The 25,396-nt window shown below is 41.8% G+C and overlaps 1 protein-coding gene across 3 annotated transcripts in view; it reads left to right on the forward strand.

Annotated features, from left to right (window-relative positions):
• The window catches only part of STK39 (serine/threonine kinase 39), a 438,417-nt gene that overhangs the window by 143,457 nt on the left and 269,564 nt on the right, over positions 1–25,396 (forward strand). The gene's annotated exons all lie outside the window — the stretch shown is intronic.

Below are 25,396 nucleotides of genomic sequence, written 5' to 3' on the forward strand. Positions count from 1 at the left end.
CCTGTTACCCCTGTGAAAATAAAAAAAATTGGGTCTAAAGTAACATTTTTGTGAAAAAAGTTAAATGTTAATTTTTTTCTTCCACATTCCAAAAATTCTTGTGAAGCACCTGAAGGGTTAATAAAGTTCTTGAATGTGGTTTTGAGCACCTTGAGGGGTGCAGTTTTTAGAATGGTGTCACTTTTGGGTATTTTCTGTCATAAAGACCCCTCAAATTGACTTCAAATATGATGTGGTCCCTAAAAAAATGTTTTTGTAAATTTTGTTGGAAAAATGAGAAATCGCTGGTCAACTTTTAACCCTTATAGCTCCCTAACAAAAAAAATTTTGGTTCCAAAATTGTGCTGATGTAAAGTAGACATGTGGGAAATGTTATTTATTAACTATTTTGTGTGACATATCTCTCTGATTTAAGGGCATGAAAATTCAAAGTTTGAAAATTGCAAAATTTTCAAAATTTTTGCCAAATTTCCGATTTTTTCACAAATAAACGCAAGTGATATCAAAGAAATTTTACCACTATCATGAAGTACAATATGTCACGAAAAAACAATCTCAGAATCAGGGGAATCCATTGAAGCGTTCCAGAGTAATTGCTTCATAAAGTGACAGTGGTCAGAATCGAAAAAATTGGCCCGGTCACGAAGGCAAAAACAGGCTCTGGTGCGAAGTGGTTAAAGGCAAATAGTTTAAAATGAGTCAATAAATAATATTTACCCCAAATTAGTATCAATAAAAACTAAAATGCACCTGCAAAAAAACAACAAATCCTTATACAGCTGAAAATAAAAATACAGTTATATGAAAAAGTTTGGGCACCCCTATTAATCTTAATGTTTTATAAAAATTGGTGTTTTTGCAACAGCTATTTCAGTTTGATATATGTAATAACTGTTGGACACAGTAATGCATCTGCCTTGAAATGAGGTTTATTGTACAAACAGAAAATGTGCAATCTGCATTCAAACAAAATTTGACAGGTGCATAAGTATGGGCACCCTTAGCATTTTCTTGTTTTAAATACTCCTACCTACTTTTTACTGACTTACTAAAGCACTTTTTTTGGTTTTGTAACCTCATTGAGCTTTGAACTTCATAGCCAGGTGTATGCAATCATGAGAGAAGCTACTTAAAGTGGCCACTTGCAAGTTGTTCTCCTGTTTGAATCTCCTCTGAAGAGTGGCATCATGGGCTCCTCAAAACAACTGTCAAATGATCTGAAAACAAAGATTATTCAACATAGTTGTTCAGGGGAAAGATACAAAAAGCTGTCTCAGAGATTTAACCTGTCAGTTTCCACTGTGAGGAACATAGTAAGGAAATGGAAGAACACAGGGACAGTTCTTGTTAAGGCCAGAAGTGGCAGGCCAAGAAAAACATCAGAAAGGCAGAGAAGAAGAATGGTGAGATCAGTCAATGACAATACTCAGACTACCTCCAGAGAGCTGCAGCATCAACTTGCTGCAGATAGTGTCACTGTGCATCGGTCAACTATACATTGCACTTTGCACAAGGAGAAGCTGTATGGGAGAGTGATGCGAAAGAAGCCGTTTCTGCAAGCACGCCACAAACAGAGTCACCTGAGGTATGCAAAAGCACATTTGGAGAAGCCAATTTCTTTTTGGAAGAAGGTCCTGTGGACTGATGAAACCAAGATTGAGTTGTTTGGTCATGCAAAAAGGCGTTATGCATGGCGTCAAAAAAACACAGCATTCCAAGAAAAACACTTGCTACCCACAGTAAAATTTGGTGGAGGTTCCATCATGCTTTGGGGCTGTGTGGCCAATGCCGGCACCGGGAATCTTGTTAAAGTTGAGGGACGCATGGATTCCACTCAGTATCAGCAGATTCTTGACAATAATGTTCAAGAATCAGTGTTAAAGTTGAAGTTACGCAGGGGATGGATCTTTCAGCAAGACAATGATCCAAAACACCGCTCCAAATCTACTCAGGCATTCATGCAGAGGAACAATTACAATGTTCTGGAATGGCCATCCCAGTCCCCAGACCTGAATATCATTGAACATCTGTGGGATCATTTGAAGACGGCTGTCCATGCTCGGCGACCATCAAACTTAACTGAACTGGAATTGTTTTGTAAAGAGGAATGGTCAAAAATACCTTCATCCAGGATCCAGGAACTCATTAAAAGCTACAGGAAGTGACTAGAGGCTGTTATTTTTGCAAAAGGAGGATCTACTAAATATTAATGTCACTTTTCTGGTGAGGTGCACATACTTATTGTTATGATCTGCTACAAGCACTAAGGAAAGAAAGGAGATCTGTCCCTACAATAGAACTAAGCTAGATCCCTACGATGTAACGGGGAACCTGATCCTGCGATCAGACCCGCTAAAGTCCTCAGCTAGTCTGTACGAAGACCTATAGATGCAAGGGAGGGATCCCTACAAGAACTAGGGACTGGGATAAAGTTGGACACCTCCTAGCAGAAATTGTAGCAGTAAAAGACAAACACACAACATAGAACATAAAGGTCCGAAGACCTAGCTAAACTGACTGAGAAAGGTAACTAAGCACCAGGCTAACTTAAGAGTAGAAATTACAATGAAGTCCAGCATGGCCAGGAGGGCGGAGCAGGATTAAATAGTCAAAAAAGGTCATGTGACCAGCAAGATAGAAAAAACCTAACAGGAGAGTTCTAACACTTATGCACCTGTCAAATTTTGTTTGAATGCAGATTGAACATTTTCTGTTAGTACAATAAACCTCATTTCAAGGCAGAAACATTACTGTGTCCAACAGTTATTACATATATCAAACTGAAATAGCTGTTGCAAAAACACCAATTTTTATAAAACAATAAGCTTAAGATTAATAGGGGTGCCCAAACTTTTTCATATAACTGTATATATTTTGGAATTAGGTAGCACAATAATAACTTTCTTTTCCAAAAAAAACCCCCCACATTTATATTTAGCAAAAAGTAAATTTTTAAAATATATTTTTAAAATAAAAATAACATGTACTAACCTCTCATACCGGCTCTGTTCCAGCCATGTCTGCGCCTGGTCTCCCGGGGCTCTCGAGACATTCTTATGCCATGTGACCCCTGCATCCAATCAGCGACTGCTCAATGGTAAAAATGAGGGTATAGCAGCCCAGTAGGGTCCGCTGATTGGCTGCAGGGCTCATGTGTCATAACAATGTCTCTTGAGTCCCGTGAGAATAGGTGCAGACATGGCTGGAACGGCGCTTGTACGCTGTGCTGTGCTTTTATGTTTCTGTACTTTATTCTCAGGACACACGTACTGTCCCATACTTTGTGTCTTGTTTTGGAGTCAGGATCGCAGCATTCAGTGTTTGCTCCCTACGTCACAAGCCTCTACACGTAGGCAATGTGATAGTCTGTCTCGGTGCGAGGCTGATTCATCAGCCGAGGCCGAATGGAACTGATCCCAGGACTGGAAACTTTATTCCAAGTTGTGGATATTTTCCTCGGTCATAGCACAGGTATTCTAAGTAATGGGTACACCGTGTAATAAGGTCCCGGGGGAACAGCCTCGCTGCTGCACGCTTATTTTCATGAATGTCCTGAGTTGCAGCATTCATCAGGTTCCTAAAATATTCTCAGTAAATGGTGGTTTATTAATGTTACTCGTGCTCTGTAATATAAGACACACAGAGAGGCTTCTGTTCACGGACGAGCTGGAGCGCTGTGCGCTGGGCTGTTTAAAGGGAAACTATTTTTAATGCATTTTTTTGTGAAATACTATATTTTTATATTTTTAATCATGTAGTTTAGTCTGTCCATGTAAAACAAATGACTGCATAGTGGAGTGTTTATATACTGTGCGCTGACATCGAACGGTAAAGCGGTTTTCAATGCAGACAGATGAAGAAAAAAAAAATGCATCATCCCTTAACCCATTTTGGCACTCAAAAAAGGATCTTTATAATATATGGGGTCTGCTAAACAGTGCACCTTTAATATTTTTCCACCCATACCCCTAACCTAAGCACCACTCCTATCCTCCAAGACCTAGAAACTGCATCCACAGACCAGCATTTCTGTATCCACATTGATAGTGGAACCATAGAACGGTGTATTCCCCACCCGTGTTCAAAAGAGAGAATGTAGAGAGCAGACATGCAGATCTTTTCCACTCTGGGTCATGGGTCTTTCCCTAATGCACCAGGATAACGCACATAGTGATGTCACAGTACAAAGATAAAGCACATAGTGATGTCACAGTACAAAGATAATGCACATAGTGATGTCACAGTACAAGATAATGCACATAGTGATGTCACAGTACAAAGATAATGCACATAGTGATGTCACAGTACAAGATAATGCACATAGTGATGTCACAGTAGAAAGATAATGCACATAGTGATGTCACAGTACAAGATAACGCACATAGTGATGTCACAGTACAAAGATAACGCACATAGTGATGTCACAGTACAAAGATAACGCACATAGTGATGTCACAGTACAAGATAATGCGCATAGTGATGTCACAGTACAAAGATAACGCACATAGTGATGTCACAGTACAAAGATAACGCACATAGTGATGTCACAGTACAAGATAACGCACATAGTGATGTCACAGTACAAAGATAACGCACATAGTGATGTCACAGTACAAGATAACGCACATAGTGATGTCACAGTACAAAGATAACGCACATAGTGATGTCACAGTACAAAGATAACGCACATAGTGATGTCACAGTACAAAGATAACGCACATAGTGATGTCACAGTACAAAGATAACACACATAGTGATGTCACAGTACAAGATAACGCACATAGTGATGTCACAGTACAAAGATAACGCACATAGTGATGTCACAGTACAAAGATAACGCACATAGTGATGTCACAGTACAAGATAATGCGCATAGTGGTGTCAGTACAAAGATAACGCCCATAGTGATGCGACAGTACAAGATAATGCACATAGTGGTGTCAGTACAAAGATAATGCACATAGTGATGTCACAGTACAAGATAATGCACATAGTGATATAACAATGAAAAGATAATGCACATAGTGATATCACAGTACAATATAATGCACATAGTGATGTCACAGTAGAAAGATAATAACGCACATAGTGATGTCACAGTACAAAGATAACGCACATAGTGATGTCACAGTACAAGATAATGCGCATAGTGGTGTCAGTACAAAGATAACGCCCATAGTGATGCGACAGTACAAGATAATGCACATAGTGGTGTCAGTACAAAGATAATGCACATAGTGATGTCACAGTACAAGATAATGCACATAGTGATATAACAATGAAAAGATAATGCACATAGTGATATCACAGTACAATATAATGCACATAGTGATGTCACAGTACAAAGATTATGCACATAGTGATGTCACAGTACAAAAGATAATGCACATAGTGATGTCACAGTACAAAGATTATGCACATAGTGATGTCACAGTACAAAAGATAATGCACATAGTGATGTCACTGTACAAAGATAACGCGCATAGTGATGTCACAGTACAAGATAATGTGCATAGTGATGTCACAGTACAAGATAATGCGCATAGTGATGTCACAGTACAAAGATAACGCACGTAGTGATGTCACAGTACAAAGATTATGCACATAGTGATGTCACAGTACAAAAGATAATGCACATAGTGATGTCACAGTACAATATAATGCACATAGTGATGTCACAATAAAAGTATAATCCATAGTGATGTCACAGTACAAGATAATGTGCATAGTGATGTCACAGTACAAGATAATGCGCATAGTGATGTCACAATAAAAGGATAATGAACGTAGTGATGTCACAGCACAAGATAATGCGCATATTGATGTCACGGTACAAGATGATGGACATAGTGATGTAAGAATAAAGGGATAATGCACATAGTGATGTCACAGTACAAGATAATGCACATAGTGATGTCACAGTACAAGATAATGCACATAGTGATGTCACAATAATAATATTTTTTATTTATATAGTGCCAACTTATTCTGCAGCACTAAATTTAATACAAGGTAAGACAGTTTAAACAGTTACATTATAATTGAGGTCCCTGCTCGCAAGCTTACAGTCTACAATAAAAGAATAATGCACATAGTGATGTCACAGTACAAGATAATGCATATAGTGATGTCACAGTAAAAAAATAATACACATAGTTATGTTCCAGTGCAATAATGCACATAGTGATGCCACAGTAGCAGGATAATGCACACAGCTATGTCACAGTACAAAATATAATGTTGCCAGCAGATAACAAAACAAGAAAAGCTTAAGAAATATATACACTTCTCAAAAAATAAAGGGAACACTCAAATAACCCATCCTAGATCTGAATGAATGAAATATTCTCATTGAATACTTTGTTCTGTACAAAGTTGAATGTGCTGACAACAAAATCACACAAAAATCATCAATGGAAATCAAATTTATTAACCAATGGAGGCCTGGATTTGGAGTCACCCCCAAAATTAAAGTGGAAAAACACACTACAGGCTGATCCAACTTTGATGTAATGTCCTTAAAACAAGTCAAACAAGGGGTCTGAGGATCTCATCTCGGTACCTAATGGCAGTCAGGCTACCTCTGACGAGCACATGGAGGGCTGTGCAGCCCTCCAAAGAAATGCCACCCCACACCATTACTGACCCACTGCCAAACCAGTCACGCTGAAGGATGTTGCAGGCAGCAGATCGCTCTCCATGGCGTCTCCAGACTCTGTCACGTCTGTCACATGTGCTCAGTGTGAACCTGCTTTCACCTGTGAAGGGTACAGGGTGCCAGTGGCGACTTTTCCAATCCTGGTGTTCTGTGGCAAATGCCAAGCGTCCTGGACGGTGTTGGGCTGTGAGCACAACCCTCATCTGTGGACGTTGGGCCCTCATACCACCCTCATGGAGTCGGTTTCTAACCGTTTGTGCAGACACATGCACATTTGTGGCCTTCTGGAGGTCATTTTGCAGGGCTCTGGTAGTGCTCCTCTTGTTCCTCCTTGCACAGAGGCGGAGGCAGCAGTCCTACTGCTGAATTGTTGCCCTCCTACGGCCCCCTCCACGTCTCCTGGTGTACCGGCCTGTCTCCTGTTAGCGCCTCCAGCCTCTAGACACTACGCTGACAGACACAGCAAACCTTCTTGCCACAGCTTGCATTGATGTGCCATCCTGGATGAGCTTCACTACCTGAGCAACTTCTGTGGGTTGTAAAGTCCGTCTCATGCTACCACGAGTGTGAAAGCACAACCAACATTCAAAAGTGACCAAAACATCAGCCAGAAAGCATTGGTACTGAGATGTGGTCTGTGGTCCCCACCTGCAGAACCACTCCTTTATTGAGGGTGTCTTGATAATTGCCAATAATTTCCATCTATTGTCTATTCCATTTGCACAACAGCATGTGAAATTGATTGTCAATCAGTGTTGCTTCCTAAGTGGACAGTTTGATTTCACAGAAGTTTGATTTACTTGGAGTTATATTCTGTTGTTTAAGTGTTCCCTTTATTTTTTTGAGCAGTGTGTATATATATATAATTTTTCTTTTAGAAAAAGATTAGGTACATTTATATATATATATATATACAGTACAGACCAAAAGTTTGGACACACCTTCTCATTTAAAGATTTTTCTGTATTTTCATGACTTTGAAAATTGTACATTCACACTGAAGGCATCAAAACTATGAATTAACACATGTGGAATTATTTACTTAACAAAAAAGTGTCGAACAACTGAAAATATGTCTTATATTCTAGGTTCTTCAAAGTAGCCACCTTTTGCTTTGATGACTGCTTTGCACACTCTTGGCATTCTCTTGATGAGATTCAAGAGGTAGTCACTGGAAATGGTTTTCACTTCACAGGTGTGCCCTGTCAGGTTTAATAAGTGGGATTTCTTGCCTTATAAATGGGGTTGGGACCATCAGTTGTGTTGTGCAGAAGTCAGGTGGATACACAGCTGATAGTCCTACTGAATAGACTGTTAGAATTTGTATTATGGCAAGAAAAAAACAGCTAAGTAAAGAAAAACGAGTGGCCATCATTACTTTAAAAAATGAAGGTCAGTCAGTCCGAAAAATTGGACAAACTTTGAATGTGTCCCCAAGTGCAGTTGCAAAAACCATCAAGCGCTACAAAGAAACTGGCTCACATGAGGACCGCCCCAGGAAAGGAAGACCAAGAGTCACCTCTGCTTCTGAGGATAAGTTTATCCGAGTCACCAGCCTCAGAAATCGCAGGTTAACAGCAGCTCAGATTAGAGACCAGGTCAATGCCACACAGAGTTCTAGCAGCAGACACATCTCTTCAACAACTGTTAAGAGGAGACTTTGTGCAGCAGGCCTTCATGGTAAAATAGCTGCTAGGAAACCACTGCTAAGGACAGGCAACAAACAGAAGAGACTTGTTTAGGCTAAAGAACACAAGGAATGGACATTAGACCAGTGGAAATCTGTGCTTTGGTTTGATAAGTCCAAATTTGAGATCTTTGGTTCCAACCACTGTGTCTTTGTGCGACGCAGAAAATGTGAACGGATGGACTCTACATGCCTGGTTCCCACCGTGAAGCATGGAGGAGGAGGTGTGATGGTGGGGGGTGCTTTGCTGGTGACAGTGTTGGGGATTTATTCAATATTGAAGGCATACTGAACCAGCATGGCTACCACAGCATCTTGCAGCGGCATGCTATTCCATCCGGTTTGCGTTTAGTTGGACCATCATTTATTTTTCGACAGGACAGTGGCCCCAAACACACCTCCAGGCTGTGTAAGGGCTATTTGACCAAGAAGGAGAGTGATGGGGTGCTACGCCAGATGACCTGGCCTCCACAGTCACCAGACCTGAACCCAATCGAGATGGTTTGGGGTGAGCTGGACAGAGTGAAGGCAAAAGGGCCAACAAGTGCTAAGCATCTCTGGGAACTCCTTCAAGATTGTTGGAAGACCATTTCCGGTGACTACATCTTGAAGCTCATCAAGAGAATGCCAAGAGTGTGCAAAGCAGTCATCAAAGCAAAAGGTGGCTACTTTGAAGAACCTAGAATATAAGACATATTTTCAGTTGTTTCACACTTTTTTGTTAAGTATATAATTCCACATGAGTTAATTCATAGTTTTGATGCCTTCAGTGTGAATGTACAATTTTCATAGTCATGAAAATACAGAAAAATCTTTAAATGAGAAGGTGTGTCCAAACTTTTGGTCTGTACTATATATATATATATATATATATATATATATATATATATATATGGCTTCATTCAAACGTCAGTGGTTTTCTCATTTGAGAACATCAGAAAATCAATCCAAGTTTCATCGGTGATTTTTAGCAGTGTCATCAGGTTTGAACAGTGTGCCAGTTTTTACCATTAGAGTTTGGACCGAGTATTATCAGAACTCCATGTACAATGTGACAGGTTCCCATTAAGAGGACTCTTCTTGAATCAGTGAATTGTTTGACATAGCTGGTCCCACATTACCTTGCAGGTTGTACGAGAGGCATCTCCAAGGACAGGATATGTCATATCGCATCATTTGTTCTAGCTAATATGAAGTTGTGCTTTGGGTTTTGTCTGTGAGACCTTTACATTTTAGTGTCAGAAAATTATCTTTTTTTTTAGTCATGTTTTTGTGTTACATGCATTTTTTTTTTTTAAACGCAATGTTTTTTTTTTTTATATTGCGATCTTTATTAAGAAACAAAATTAGAAATCTTGCAATTTTCACACTGGCCACTGGGGCTGTTTTAGACTCATACTATCTATCCTTTCAGGAAGTGTTTACAGTTGTTTCCTTATCATCAGAGACAGGCTTACAATAACAGGTAACACCTCTATACACCACTGATAACACAAGATCCAATCGCAATAGGTGATATCACAGCTCCCCTGCTCCCTCTACCTTCACAATGAGTTTTGCACATGCGCATTAGTTGCTTCATTGTTGCTTTGTACGGGTGTTGTTTCCTAAAACAACAGGAAGTTACAATTCAAGAAATCCCCAGTGGCCGGTATGAGAATTGCAAGATTTCTAATTTTTATTCTTACTAAAGATATGAGGGAAAAACAAAACAAAAAAAACTGCAAAAATGTAAAAAAAATAGATTTAACACAAAACCTGATTAAAACAATAAATCATTTTCTAGTGACACATGACCTTTAACCAACCCCAAATAAATGACATTTCACAACATATACTGATCACTTTCTAGAGAACTTTGATGCTATTTATTTGCTTGAAGTAATAATTACTGAGCTGCCTTGTGCCCTGGGCAAAATACCAAGATTAGCCGGAAAAACTGGTTCTGAACTGCGTGCTATAGCTTCCGCTAGGAGGACGGCATTTATATACTTATTTATTTGCACTGTGCATTGATTCATTTGAAAAAGGAAAATCGAATTAGTGGACTAGCCAATTTCCTAGTCCTTTAACCCTTTCCTGCACTGCACCGTATATTTACGTCACAGATGAGACATGCTAAAAGCTGACATCTGCGGCATTATTATCGGCATTTTTATACTAATGGGCAATGCAGAGGGATTTGAATGCATTTTTTAAACATTAATAAGGCTACGTCTATACTTTACAAAAGATACGTGCCATGGCCACTATGTGTAAACTTTGCTAAAATGTTTTTTTTTTTTTTTTTTCAGAGGGGAGAGGAATTAATATTATTGTCACAGTTTCATCTTTACTGTGGCCTAGGGACGCTGTGAGGGACAGCTCAGCCGCCCTATGGGATCTATAGTATGCTGGACTGTCAGTGTTGTGAGTGACAGTCCAGTCATCCAATCTGATCCGCAGGCGTGCTGGGCTATGAGTACTTTGATTGACAGCCCTGTGGGCTATTCCTCAGGTACCTCCCTTCCTGGGTGATTTGCTAGCTAGTTAGCTGGCTAGCTGTGCGCAGTCCAGTGTCAGTTGTAGCTTATCTTAGTTTGGTGTATGCTGACCTCTGTGTCTGATATTGTCTGATCTTGTTGCCAGACCTAGGATTTTTTGTGACTGTTCGTGTGGATTATCCCTTCTGCTCTTGTCGCTCTCTGACTTCAGGTATCTGACCCCGGACTTGATCTCTGACTATCCATTTGTCTTACTCCATTGTCTTGACATACCCACCTGGCATTTGACCCAGGACTTTTTAGGTATCTGACCAACCCTTTGCCTTGCCCCTCTGTACTACGAGCCCTCCTGGTATCTGACATTGGACCTCCTGAATACCCTGTCTCACGGATTGTCCATGAGTAGTGACTCAACGTCACAATCATATTTATGTAAACTGTTTGATCAAAAAATTCTAATTTGAGATGATTGAATATGACAAAAATGTGAACATTTTGGCAGATTTATGATTGTGGTTCTTCTGAGGAAGAGGTCAGTTTGAGCCGGAAACACGTTGAGATTGCAATTGTTTCTTACACGTCGGCATCCTGAAATTTCCACCAGCAGCGCAGCACAATCTCACTCCTTTTCTTGAAAAAAAAAAATTAAAATTAGAATTCAGCAGATTTGCTTGATTTTTGCCAGAATATTCAATTCACTTCAACTTCTTTGATGCAAAACGAATGTGCCCTGATTGCCGCTAGCAGACATGTATATATATTTTTAAGTCTTTCTAGATCCCATAGCATAATAAACAGAGGGGTTAAAAATTAAAAAAATATACTTATCTCACCCCTCCCACCCCCCACCCATGCAGCCTACACCTAGTCCCCTGCTGGCTCCCTCCCTTCTGTCTCCAGCGCTGACTGCGCCTCACGTGAAGTCACAACTGAAGACAAGAACCCTGGAGCTGTAGAGAAGGCGCTAGCAGAGGAACATGCCAGGGGTGAGGTTAGTATCAGATTTTTTTTATTTTTTAACCCCATCTTAGCTCCAAAAATAATTGAGGAAAAAAAGACAAATTTCATGGAGTTGAGCTAAAAAAATCACAAAAAAACTTGGTTCTGGTAAATCCAATTTATTTTTGTAAAATTCAAAGTGAATTTGATTTGCTTTGCTCAAAAGCTTGTTTAAAATTCCCCTCCCACCCCCCCCAAAAAAATGGAAAACCCCAGAAATATTAAGGGGTTGTCCAGTCTTTGGGTACAAGTCTGCAGTCACACTATGTGACTGCAGGAATCCTCACATTGTGCCCAGTACTCACTGTCAGGATTCTCCGGCGCCCAAAGTGGACGGTTACGTGACTGCAATTATGTGATTTGCATACTTCTGGCCACATTCCGACAAGACGTGTCCGGCCTTGCTCAATTCACTTGTATTGAGGCTGTGCACATCTAGTCGACACACATAAAAATTGCATGCTTGCAGTCACGCATCCGTCCATTCCTGGCACCGGAGAATCCTAACAGTGCGCACGCTGCACTCTGTGCAGATTCACAAGTCTGCAGTCACCTACAGTGACTGCAGACTTGTACCCAAAACCTGGACGACTCCTTTAAATATTCCGCTCTCTTCTCAACATTATCACCAACAATAGGAAAGTGTGGCATAACAGTCTAAGTTCATGGCTAGTGTTGGGAATGGCCCCTTTTCTAGCCAGAAATCTTCATTTTACATCCTACATTGCACTGTATTTCCAGTACAATGGTCACTCATGTCACCCCTGTGATTTGCCACAGTGAATAGTTTGTACTATTTCTGCTATTAATTAGGAGAAGCATCTATTTCATAATACAGAGGCTTTCAAAGTTTTTTTCAGAGGAAGAAAAAAGGCTAATAAAAAAAAAATTATATATATATATATATATATATATATATATATATAAAATGAACTTTTTTAAAAAATAATTGATGCATATGAAACAATAGAACAATAATCCCCAGCATTAATTATTGCAAATTTCATTATTTGCATTGCTTTATTACATGTGTGTAGTTTTAGCTTTGTACCAGCAGAGGGCACTGCAGGATTTCCTTTCATTGCTTTGTGCCAGAGATTTTCACTGTTACTTTGTATATATTATATGGCCGTTTTATATTACAAAATTCAGTACAAGGGAAGATGCACATCTTGGTTTCAGTACATTCATAAATATGATAAATAGTTAAAATTAATACAAAAGCTGCATTTTCCACTTTGCATTTACATTTTGTTAATTGTCGCTATCTGCTCGGAGACTTATTTCCAGATTAAACGTTTACTATATATTACATGTTTTACCCCTACGTATACGCAGATCGCAGCAATTGATTAGCGAGGATCGTCAGATCAGATCTTCTATCATTGGTAGAAGTTCTATACTGTCATGGAAGGAGAAATGTAGTGTTATATGACTGCTGTTGAAATGAACGGTTATCGATCTTATACATAGAGTAGTTTCTCCAATGAGAGGGACGTTCTTTGCAAGCGGTTCTTTTCTCTGGTTCATTGAGTGTAATATCATATTTGTGACCTCACTCTATGTTGCCCATGTGGTCTAAAAGGGTTAATGAGACAAACCCTTTCATTTGCTGTAATGTCATTTGTTAGTATTGCCTAAACCATATCATCAATACATACTAATAGATCATTTTGACCATCTCATGCAATTAAAGGGAATCTGTCAGCACAGAATGACTGTTCAAACCAAGCATATGGGGTCAGTGCACCCTTGGTGTGGCCAACCAGTTCAGCGCACTTTCCCACCTGCCTGTTTTCCACTTTATCTCAGCCCTTCTCTAGCTCCTGTAAAGTCAGAGCTGTCAATCAAGGATGAGAAGAGATAGTTGGAAAACAAGTAAGTTGGGAGGTGCACTGAACTGCTTGGCCACGCCAAGGGTGCACCGGGTGCTTGTGCTTGGTTTGACCAGTCATTTTGTGCTGACAGATGTCCTTTAAAGGGGTTGTCCACTACTAAGACAACCCCTTCTTGATCTAAATGTTTGGCCTCGATAAAATAAAAAAGCCTATACTCACCTCCTGTGCCGGCACCGTTCCAGCAGTGTTGGCACTCGCTGTCGTGGGGCTCCCGGGCGTCCAATCAGCGCTGGCTCACTTCCCTGCCTACGTACGGATTGAACATGAAGAGGAAATCAGAGATCAGGTGCAGCCTGAATTTCTTCTTCATGTTCAATTCGACAGAAGACGACACCAGCGCTGATTAGGCGTCAGGCTCACAAAGACAGCACGGGAGCCCCGAGACAGCGAGTGCCGACGCCGCTGGAACAGCAACAGCATGGCAGGGGAGTGTAAGCTTTTATATTGTATCAGGGCAAAGCGTGGGGTATGAGAACAGGTTGTCCAAGTAGTGGACAACTTCTTTAATTTACGCCTTTGGGAGCAGTTGTACTCTGTGTGTTCTTCTCTCGGAGAAGCATTAATTGGAAGTGACAAAAAGAGTTTACATTTTTTAAATCAATTTTTGTAATAAAGTCTCCAGAACTCGATAATTTTGTGTCTGTTCTGCGGCAGGATTTATATAATCGGGATTAATCATCTCTAATTATTTTATAGGGGACAGATGTGTTTCCTAAGCATGGATTATTGTTGGTATTAAACACATTGGATCATTTTCACAGATTATTAAATAATACCGTTAATTATGGAAAATGAAATGACAGTTCAGAGCGCTGCTTATTCCGTGTAAGCCGCCTCTTACTGGCAGGCGGGTGGGTGGCTCATCAAGGAGCTGAAGCGTGAGATTGTGGGTCTGTGTTTTATTTGGATTATTAATTGATGACCTATCCTTAGAAATTGAGCATCTATATATGATTGTGGGGGTCTGACCCAAACCCACTGCTGTGAAAGGGGCCACTCCGCAGCATTCACCTGAATGTAGCAGCACAGTCTATGCTATTGCCCTGTCTACAAGAGCCGGCACAACTTTTGATAAGGAGGGCTGCTGCGATATCATCATTACGGTGTAACACACCGGCTAATTAAAACAGATCCCAGAGGGTAAAAGAAATGTGAGGCTCTCCTCCAGCGGCCAGAGGCTACTGACTTGGCCGATGGACCAAATTCCTGGAAATCGATCGGCCCAACTTTATTAAAAAGTATTCAGTGTCTTTGTTACCAACTTCCCTTTCTGCAATGATCCTATTTTTTTTTTCAAATCTGCACATTCCCACACATCACTTATTTTTTCTTCTTCTTCAGCATTTTGTTTTGGGGTCCAGTGCTGCTGTTCTTCTAAGTTGCAGACAAGGTGACCCTGGATCCCTTTAGGCACTAATATAAGCTATTATGACTGTTTTGAGATATTTCAATATTAAACAGTAAATTTATGAGAGTCAGTAGACAGGTTTTTTTTACATATTATTTATGGTTGATACTCATATATTAGTGTTACCTGTCCCAGCTCTAGTGCCGGGCCTTGCTCCCTTCTCCTATGGAAAGCTCCCTCTGTACTAATTTGTGTCTGGTTTCTCTGGTAAACTGGCAAGCATTTCTGAGGGGTTAACCTAAGGTCTTTTTAGGCTTGCTCAGGTAATCTGTCTGAGTATTTTGGAAACCTATGGAAAATCTAAAAGAAAAGTGCTCTATGGTGATGGACTTCACATCAACATGTGCAGCATGAAAAAGAAATCTGCTCACCAAATCTGGTTGTGCTACCAAACAGGCACAACACTGGTATACGCGTGATGCTGTGATTATTAATCGGCAATTGCTCAAGGTTGCTGCTCTGCCTATGCTTCAAGGAAAGGAAACCCGGGAGAAAATAATCCCAAAAAACATGGTGAAAATCAATAAAGAGAAATGCAAGGTATACACTATCTAAGAAAATTATTCAGCTATAAAAGTTCTTTTATGAAAGTGCAATATATTTCAAAATCATTCCGATTTTTTTTTAATTACATAGTTAGTATGGCTGAGAAAAACACATGTCCATCAAGTTGTTTCCCCAGTTTTTATCTTTTTGTCTAGCTCTTGTGTTCTGGCTGTATCAGGGAAGTTAGGATTTAGTGTCCTCCTTGGGAAATGAGTATTCTATGTACAATGGATTTGGAGGAGTGATTATGTTCATAATGGCAAACACCCATCCACCGGGTGAGTGTCGCCACCACATCCACCGGGTGAGTGTCGCCACCACATCCACCGGGTGAGTGTCGCCACCACATCCACCGGGTGAGTGTCGCCACCACATCCACTGGGTGAGTGTCGCCACCACATCCACCGGGTGAGTGTCGCCACCACATCCACCGGGTGAGTGTCGCCACCACATTCCCCGGGTGAGTGTCGCCACCACATTCCCCGGGTGAGTGTCGCCACCACATTCCCCGGGTGAGTGTCGCCACCACATTCCCCTGGTGAGTGTCGCCACCACATTCCCCTGGTGAGTGTCGCCACCACATTCCCCGGGTGAGTGTCGCCACCACATTCCCCGGGTGAGTGTCGCCACCACATTCCCCGGGTGAGTGTCGCCACCACATTCCCCTGGTGAGTGTCGCCACCACATTCCCCTGGTGAGTGTCGCCACCACATTCCCCGGGTGAGTGTCGCCACCACATTCCCCAGGTGAGTGTCGCCACCACATTCCCCGGGTGAGTGTCGCCACCACATTCCCAGGGTGAGTGTCGCCACCACATTCCCAGGGTGAGTGTCGCCACCACATTCCCAGGTTGAGTGTCGCCACCACATTCCCAGGGTGATTGTCGCCACCACATTCCCAAAGTGAGTGTCGCCACAACATTCCCAAAGTGAGTGTCGCCACCACACTCACCGTGTGAGTGTTGCTGCCGGATGAGTGTCGCCACCATGTCCACTGGGTGAGTGTCGCCACCATGTCCACTGGGTGAGTGCCGCCACCGCATCCCCTGGGTGAGTGCCGCCACCACATCCACTGGGTGAGTGCTGCCACCACATCTCCAAAGTGAGTGCCGCCACCACATTCCCAGGGTGATTGTCGCCACCACATTCCCCGGGTGAGTGTCGCCACCACATTCCCCGGGTGAGTGTCGCCACCACATTCCCCGGGTGAGTGTCGCCACCACATTCCCCGGGTGAGTGTCGCCACCACATTCCCCGGGTGAGTGTCGCCACCACATTCCCAGGGTGAGTGTCGCCACCACATTCCCAGGGTGAGTGTCGCCACCACATTCCCAGGGTGAGTGTCGCCACCACATTCCCAGGTTGAGTGTCGCCACCACATTCCCAGGGTGATTGTCGCCACCACATTCCCAGGGTGATTGTCGCCACCACATTCCCAAAGTGAGTGTCGCCACCACATTCCCAAAGTGAGTGTCGCCACCACATTCACCGTGTGAGTGTTGCTGCCGGATGAGTGTCGCCACCATGTCCACTGGGTGAGTGTCGCCACCATGTCCACTGGGTGAGTGCCGCCACCGCATCCCCTGGGTGGGTGCCGCCACCGCATCCCCTGGGTGAGTGCCGCCACCACATCCACTGGGTGAGTGCTGCCACCACATCTCCAAAGTGAGTGCCGCCACCACATTCCCAGGGTGATTGTCGCCACCACATTCCCAAAGTGAGTGTCGCCACCACATTCCCAAAGTGAGTGTCGCCACCACATTCCCAAAGTGAGTGTCGCCACCACATTCACCGTGTGAGTGTTGCTGCCGGATGAGTGGCGCCACCATGTCCACTGGGTGAGTGCCGCCACCGCATCCCCTGGGTGAGTGCCGCCACCGCATCCACTGGGTGAGTGCCGCCACCACATCCACTGGGAGAGTGCTGCCACCACATCTCCAAAGTGAGTGCCGCCACCACATCCACTGGGTGAGTATCTCCACCACATCCATTGGGTGAGTGTCGCCACCACATCCACCGGGTGAGTACCACCAACATACAGTGGTGTGAAAAAGTGTTCCCCCCCCCTCCTGATTTCTTATTCTTTTGCATGTTTGTCACTTAAATGTTTCAAATCACAAAACAAATTTAAATATTTGACAAAAATAACACAAGTAAACGCAAAATGCAGTTTTTAAATGAAGGTCTTAATTATTAAGGAAAAAAGAAAAACAAACCTACAGGGCCCTGTGTGAAAAAGTTATTGCCCCCCCAACCTTTAAAACATAAATTACCTGTGGTTTATCACATCTTTGGAAAGCTGAATTCCATTTTCCTAGCCACACACAGGCCTGCTTCACCTGTTCTCAATCAAGAAATCACTTAAATAGGACCTACCTGACAAAGTGAAGTAGACCAAAAGATCCTCAAAAGATAGATATCATGCTGCGTTCCAAACAAATTCAGGAACAAATGAGAAACAAAGTGATTGATATCTATCAGTCTGGAAAAGATTATAACTCCATTTTTAAAGCTTTGGGACTCCAGCGAACCACAGTGAGAGACATTATCCCCAAATGGCGAAAACATGGAACAGTGGTGAACCTTCCTAGGAATGGCCGGCCGACCAAAATTACCCCAAGAGCGCAGCAACAGCTCATCCAAAAGGTCCCAAAAGACCCCACAAGAACATCCAAAGTACTGCAGGCCTCACTTGCCTCAGTTAAGGTCAGTGTTCATAATTCCACCATAAGAACGACTGGGCAAAAATGGCATGCATGGCAGAGTTCCAAAACGAAAATCACTGCTGAGCAAAAAGAATCAGTTTTGCCAGAAAACATTGTGATGATTGCCAATACTTTTGGGACAATACTTTGTGGACTGACGAGACAAAAATTTTCCTTTTTGGAAGGTCTATGTCCCATTACATCTGGCATAGAAGTAGCACAACATTTTAGAAAAAGAACATCATACCAACCGTAAAATATGGTGGTGGTAGTGTGATAGCCTGGGGCTGTTTCGTTGCTTCAGGACCTGAAAGACTTGCTGTGGTAAATGGAACCATAAATTCTTCTGGAGGAGAATTTCCAGCCATCTTTTCGTGACTTCAGTCTGAAGTGCACTTAGGTTATGCAGCAGGACAATGATCCAAAACACATCAGCAAGTCCACCTCTGAATGACTTAAGAAAAACAAAATTAAGACTTTAGAGCGGCCTAGTCAAAGTCCTGACCTTAATCCGATTGAGATGTTGTGGCATGTCCTTAAACAGGCAGTTCATGCTCGGAAACCCTTCAATGTGGATAAATTACAGCAATTCGGCAGAGATGAGTGGTCCAAAATTCTTCCAGAGTGTTGTAAAAGACTCATTGCCAGTTATTGCAAACTTTTGATTGCAGTTGTTGCTGCTAAGAGTGGCCCAACCAGTTATTAGGTTTAGTAGGCAATCACTTTTTCACACAGGGCCCTGTAGGTTTGGATTTCTTTTTCCCTTAATAATAAAGACCTTCATTTAAATACTGCATTTTGTGATTACTTGTGTTATCTTTGTCTAATATTTAAATCTGTTTTATGATCTGAAACATTTAAGTGTGACAAGCATGCAAAAGAATAAGAAATCAAGAAGGTGGCAAACCCTTTTTCACACCACTGTATTTGCATTCATCTGCTCATAAGGCTCATTAGGAACAAACGTGTTTTTCGTTTCTGGTTTATGGGCTGATACACACTTGCCCACAGTCTACATCTCTCTTTTGAACTTCCTAATATACCAGTATGCATTTCACTGGGGCGGACATATATGAGAATAGAAGTCTAAGATATATTTTCCTATAAGTAAATAACATATAGTAATATTAAAAAAAAACATACTAAATAAAAATACAATATAATAATAAATCTATAATAAATAACAAATAATATTATTGAATACATATTATATTGTAATATAGGGCTGTGCAATAAAAATGATGGAAGATTCTGGAGTGGCCATCACTGGTGCCTGATTTGAACCATATAGAACATTTTTGGTGGTTGCAGCACCCAAACCTAAGGATATTAGTGACCTGGAGGCCATTTCCACATGAGATATGGGCTAATATTACTCAGGAACGCTGCCAAAAGCTGGTGTACATTTACAGTGGGCTCTTTTCAGTACTAAAGACAATTGTCATAAAGTGGTGAATAATTCTGAGACTACAATACTCATTAAAAGTGTATTTTTTAGTGGTGAATTTGGAGAAACCACTTGTTATATTAGTTGTGTTGAGCTGTAAACATTGTTCTTGTTTGAGTGGTTTATTGCAAACAGCAGAAAGTTGGTAAATTTGACTAATAAACCTAATTTACGATGGGGGTTGAATCATTTTTAGTGCAAGTCTAATAAAATAAATAAATATATAATAATAATTATTAATATTATTAATGACCTTCAGTTCGATCTCGAGCCATGGTAACTTGATGGATGAACGCTCTGTAAGAAGATCGATCTTGTGCAAGCCTAGATAGGTCCACCAGGGTCTTCTCCACCGCTATCTTGATTATATCAAGCCAGCGTGTTGCTGGTCTTTTGCTTCCTTGTTCTTCCTCATCTTGATAATATCAATCCATTGGGTTGCTGGTCTTCCTCTTCCTTGTTCTTCCTCATCTTGATAATATCAATCCATCAGGTTGCTGGTCTTCCTCTTCCTTGTTCTTCCTTATCTTGATAGTATCAAGCCACTGGGTTGCTGGTCTTCCTCTTCCTTGTTCTTCCTGATCTTGATAGTATCAAGCCATTGGGTTGCTAGTCTTCCTCTTCCTTGTTCTTCCTTATCTTGATTCTATCAAGCTATCGGGTTGCTGAACTTCCTCTTCTCCTTGTTCCTTCTATTCTTTCGACCATGATGTCCTTCTCCAGTGATTGCTCTCTTCGTATTATATGATAATAGCAGATAATATTAAGAAATACTTATATAGTAATAAATATATACTTAACATGTCTGTCATCCCTATTGAGATAGCATTTATGAGGCTTCATAATCTATGACCACCACTGCTGCGATGGTCTGTATATCTACAGAACTGCTTTACCTTTTCTGCAAGAAATTCCCTCTACGTGAAATCTCTCCCCTCCCCCATAATAGGCTTGATCGGCATCATTGACTCTGTTGTGGGCATTGAGTCACGAGACTTTGTATAAGGGCTCATTCACACCACTGTATTTTTAGTTCAAGTATCCGGTAAAAAAAAAAAATGGATCGTACTCGGACCAAAGTTATTCAATGGGGCAGTGCAGACGAACAATTTTTTTCGCTGATTGAATCTGCATGTGAAAAATGTTGCAGCATGCACGATTTTTCTCCGAAAACCGGATGAGACTCGGCCATTCAAGTCTATGGGTGCGAGAAAAAAATCAGATGCCATAACGGAGCTACAGAATAGCATCCGATTTTTACGGATACATTGCAATTCTGTAGCATAGGAAACTGTAAATGGTCATGTAAATGGTTAATAGCTGCTGAGCAAAAAAACGTATTGTACACGGATGACAAGTGAAAGAAAAAGCGGATGCAACTCTGAATGATTTTTTATACTGTCATGTGAACCTGTCCTTATAGCAATGTCTGATCTTTCCTCATCAGTGATATCTGAGCCTTTATAGGTATTGATTTGACTTTGTGACAGATTTATATATGGTCTTTGCAGTGTATCCGCCAGGTGTAATGGCGACTACAGTCTTGCAAAACAACATTTAAATGCAAACCTTTCTGTCTGGAGTATAAAGAAGGCAGTAAGAGTAATTCCGTCTGCTCCACTCCGGGGAATAATTATATTTGAGAAAGAACTTTTTCTCCCTTGGAATCTATCTCACTCAGTGGCCGACCTTCCCTGTGGACATCTCATTTGTAGTAAGTGTTTAGCAATGAAAACAAACAGTTTTCCTTTTACTTCTCTTTTACCTGCGTTACTAAGAATAAAATACAAAGGCTTTTGGCCGGAGCTACGAGACAGTGACTGAATTCTTCAGGGGGATTCTGTGGTTTGAAAATTCGAGGATTTTTCCTGCCTTGTAACAATATTTATCGCTCAATACATATAAAATAAAAGAGCTGCCCAAAATTGCAGCTAGATATTACACTTTGTGTACAAAGCTCCCATGCAGATTTATGTATCTCTTTAGTAACAGACCTTTTTTGTTCTCCATCTATACTGTACATCTTTGCTGTCACTTGATAATTTTTCCTAAATTATTCACTTTATTGAGATGAATTGCTATCCATGCACTACCAAATCAGTAGTCTACTTGTTATAGGGAATCTAATCTGACAGCAGGTTTTTTATTTAATCTGAGAGCAGCATGATGTAGGGGAAGAGACCCTGATTCCAGCGATGTATCACTTATTAGGCTGAGTGCTGTCGTTTCAATACAATCCCTTTTTCCGTTTTATCAGCAGGAGATCATCACTGCAGGACTATGTGTCACGTGCAGGTCAGTCAAGCTATTCTGTGTAACCCTATCCTTATCGCTGATTGGCAGCTTTCTGCCTATGCACAGGAAGCTGCCAATCAGTGGTGTGGGTGGGGTTATACACAGCTCAGCATTCTGAGCTCTCATAGATTCTATCATAGCTATTGCACCCAATAAACTATCAGAGCTCAAATGCTGAGCTGTGTATAACCCCGCCCACCCCACTGATTGGCAGCTTCCTGTTTGCACTGTGCATAGGCAGAAAGCTGCCAATCAGTGATAAGGATGGGGTTACACAGATTAGCCTAACTGACCTGCACGTGACACCTAGTCCTGCAGTGATAATCTCCTGCTGATAAAACACTGATTGTATTGAAACTACAGCACACAGCCTAATAAGTGATACATCACTGGAATCAGGGTCTCTTCCCCTACATCATGCTGCTCTTAGATTAAATAGCAAAAAGCTGCTGGCAGATTTCCTTAAGGATGCACATGTCTCTTAATGAATCTGGAGCATCTGACGACTGTCATGCGCCTCCGTGCATCTCCAGATCTTACTCCAGTCCCTGGAACGTCACAGCTCGTCATGAATCAAATGAACTATGATTTCATGTCCGTGCCACACCCCCCATCCCGCACCAGCTCCTCCCTTTTTTATGGAGCTGGGAGAAACTGGCGTAAAAAAAAAAAAAAACATTTTTGTGAAAAAAAAATTGCACATTTTCTAAACAATTTGCTCCAAAATTTGGGCAAAATTGCTTTGATGAATCAGGTCTTATGTAAGGATGAGCGGACTTGTGGAAGTTTGGGTTCCGATACCCAACCCGAACTTTATTCCCAAGTTTGGTTCGGGTACCAGATCTGTACCCGAACTTAAACCAGAACCCAAACCCCATTGAAAACAATGGAATCCCGAACTTTGGGTCTGGGTAAGAAAATAAAAAATCTCTCTCTCTCCAACGGATTTCACCCGGAACGCCAAACATTGCAACGGACGGGGAAAGTCCATGTTCGGTGTTTAGCACTTTTAAGTTCGGGTTCGCTTATCTCTAGTCCTATGTCTAAACTCATGCAAGCTGATCACCGCCGTATCTGACCACGAACTCTCAAAATATATTGATTTACTAGTAATCCACCGTGTAAAGCAATTTTGTGCCAACATATTTTTTTTTTCTTACTACGATTTACAATTCAGTATTCCAAAAAGTGAAATTTTGCTCTGGTCATCAAGGCAAAAAAAAAAAAAACACCCCCAGTCTTGAAAGGGTTAACATTGCATCCAAAAGAGCTGCCAGCAGCGTTTCCCCACAGTGAGGATACTTCTTGAAGATCGGTAAAAGTTCTTACGCTCAATATTCTGCGTTGCAGCGATAGATTTTACTGCTTATTTTTTAATCATCTTTGCAAGCAAATTTCTGACAATACTTTCATGGCGGCTGCCGGGTTATTTATACCCCAGAAACACAGAAGAATATTTTATCACATTACAATTCTCCTTCTTTCCTCCTTAACCCATCTCAGGTTCTGGATCTTCCATCACCCCCTTCTACATCCCATATTCATATCACAAATATTTTGCATTTATATTACACCTTAAATCTAAGGAAGTGCCGCAGTGATTGATCGCCCTTTATCCTCTGGAAATCTAAATGCGTCTAACTCAATAAGGAAATATTCTTGACAGCGCATAAGTACATTGACACGGAGCTGCATGCTCTAATAGCGGCTGATTAAGTGGCCTCCTGTATGAGTTCTAGACCGTATGACTACGTGCGCTACAACATACACCTCCAGCTGTGGTGGAACTACAGCTCTCAACATGCTCAGAGTAGCCCAGGCTGTTTTCTTCATGGGAGTAATAGTTTTTCAGTTGGGAAGTTTTATTAACCTTTGAACAGATGAAGGTTGATCCTAATAAAAGACATTTTATAGTAATAAAGTAATTATTTTCCACTTATTTTGCTGGGTACATTACGCAAAAAAAACATCATTCCCATTCTGACCTGTTAGGCTGCGTGCACACGGCGACATTTACAAGCCAGCGCCGCCGCCAAGTTTTCCCAGTTTATGAAAACGCCAGAGGTGATCTCCCTGAAGCAGAGAGCGAGTGGCTTCGCAGAGGAAGGAGCCCGAAGAATGAGCATGTCACTTCTGTTAACTACTTTAAGGTTTCCAGAGAAGTGACATAAGCCCAGAGTTACACCAGCGTATGGCATCGGATGCAATATGCTAATTACCCTCGGCTCCTGCTCTGCTGCGAGCGTCAGCCGAGTGTCATGCTACTGTGCTCCGACCCCCTCGCATGAGAAAATCGCAGCACGGGTGCGGAAGAGATGGAGAAAGTAATTTATACATCTCCTCCATGGCCTGACTCGGCGTATATCGCACTGCACTGGGCTGACATCCGAGTGCAGTCCGATGTTTCACTCTCACCCATAGACTTGTATGGGTGCGAGTGAATTGAGTCTCGCTGCAAATCGCAGCATGCTGTGATCGTTATGTCTTTTATCCCTGTACTGTGACATCACTGTGTGTATTATCCCTGTACTGTGACATCACTGTGTGTATTATCCCTGTACTGTGACATCACTGTGTCTATTATCTCTGTACTGTGACATCACTGTGTGTATTATCTCTGTACTGTGACATCACTGTGTATATTATCCCTGTACTGTGACATCACTGTGCCTATTATCCCTATACTGTGACATCACTGTGTTTATTATCCCTTGTGAGGTAGCGGTATTGATCATGTTGAGGGGCACTCACTTCACCGGGTCAATTAAAGCACACATGCAACGTTTTCCGGTAATCTAAAATCCGCCAGTTTATTACACAACATAAACTGCTTATAACATAGTCCATCTCAGTGGCTAGCAGGAATGTTACACATGTAATATCCTAGAGCCTTTTCAGTGGCAGCTATGCCCGCTTGGCTTCAGATACAGTCTTCAGCAAGGTAACAACATCAATGTCCATGTCAAGCACTGTTTTTACCTTTGCCGGGTCTTCGCTGCTTCCATCAGCTCTGTTCTGCCAAAGCTGTGGTTTAAGGCTCACCAGGTGTAGCCCCCCCAGGCCACGTTCCTTCCAGGGCTAATGGCGTCCCAAGCACAGGGGTCGGGTCTCTTGCCTCCCTCCGTTTCAAAAACCACCTGGATATATATATATCCCTCTGTGCGCACAGGACCTGTGATGATGTCACAGTCATGTGATCAGTCACCTGAAGGGGAGGTACGTGGTCAGCCAGAACACACCCCCTCAGACATCTTGGCAATGCAGCAAGCCG

This window comes from Phyllobates terribilis, unplaced genomic scaffold, assembly GCF_046119375.1.
Source record: "Phyllobates terribilis strain yellow unplaced genomic scaffold, ASM4611937v1 Scaffold_9__5_contigs__length_417890890, whole genome shotgun sequence".
Taxonomy (NCBI): domain Eukaryota; kingdom Metazoa; phylum Chordata; class Amphibia; order Anura; family Dendrobatidae; genus Phyllobates; species Phyllobates terribilis.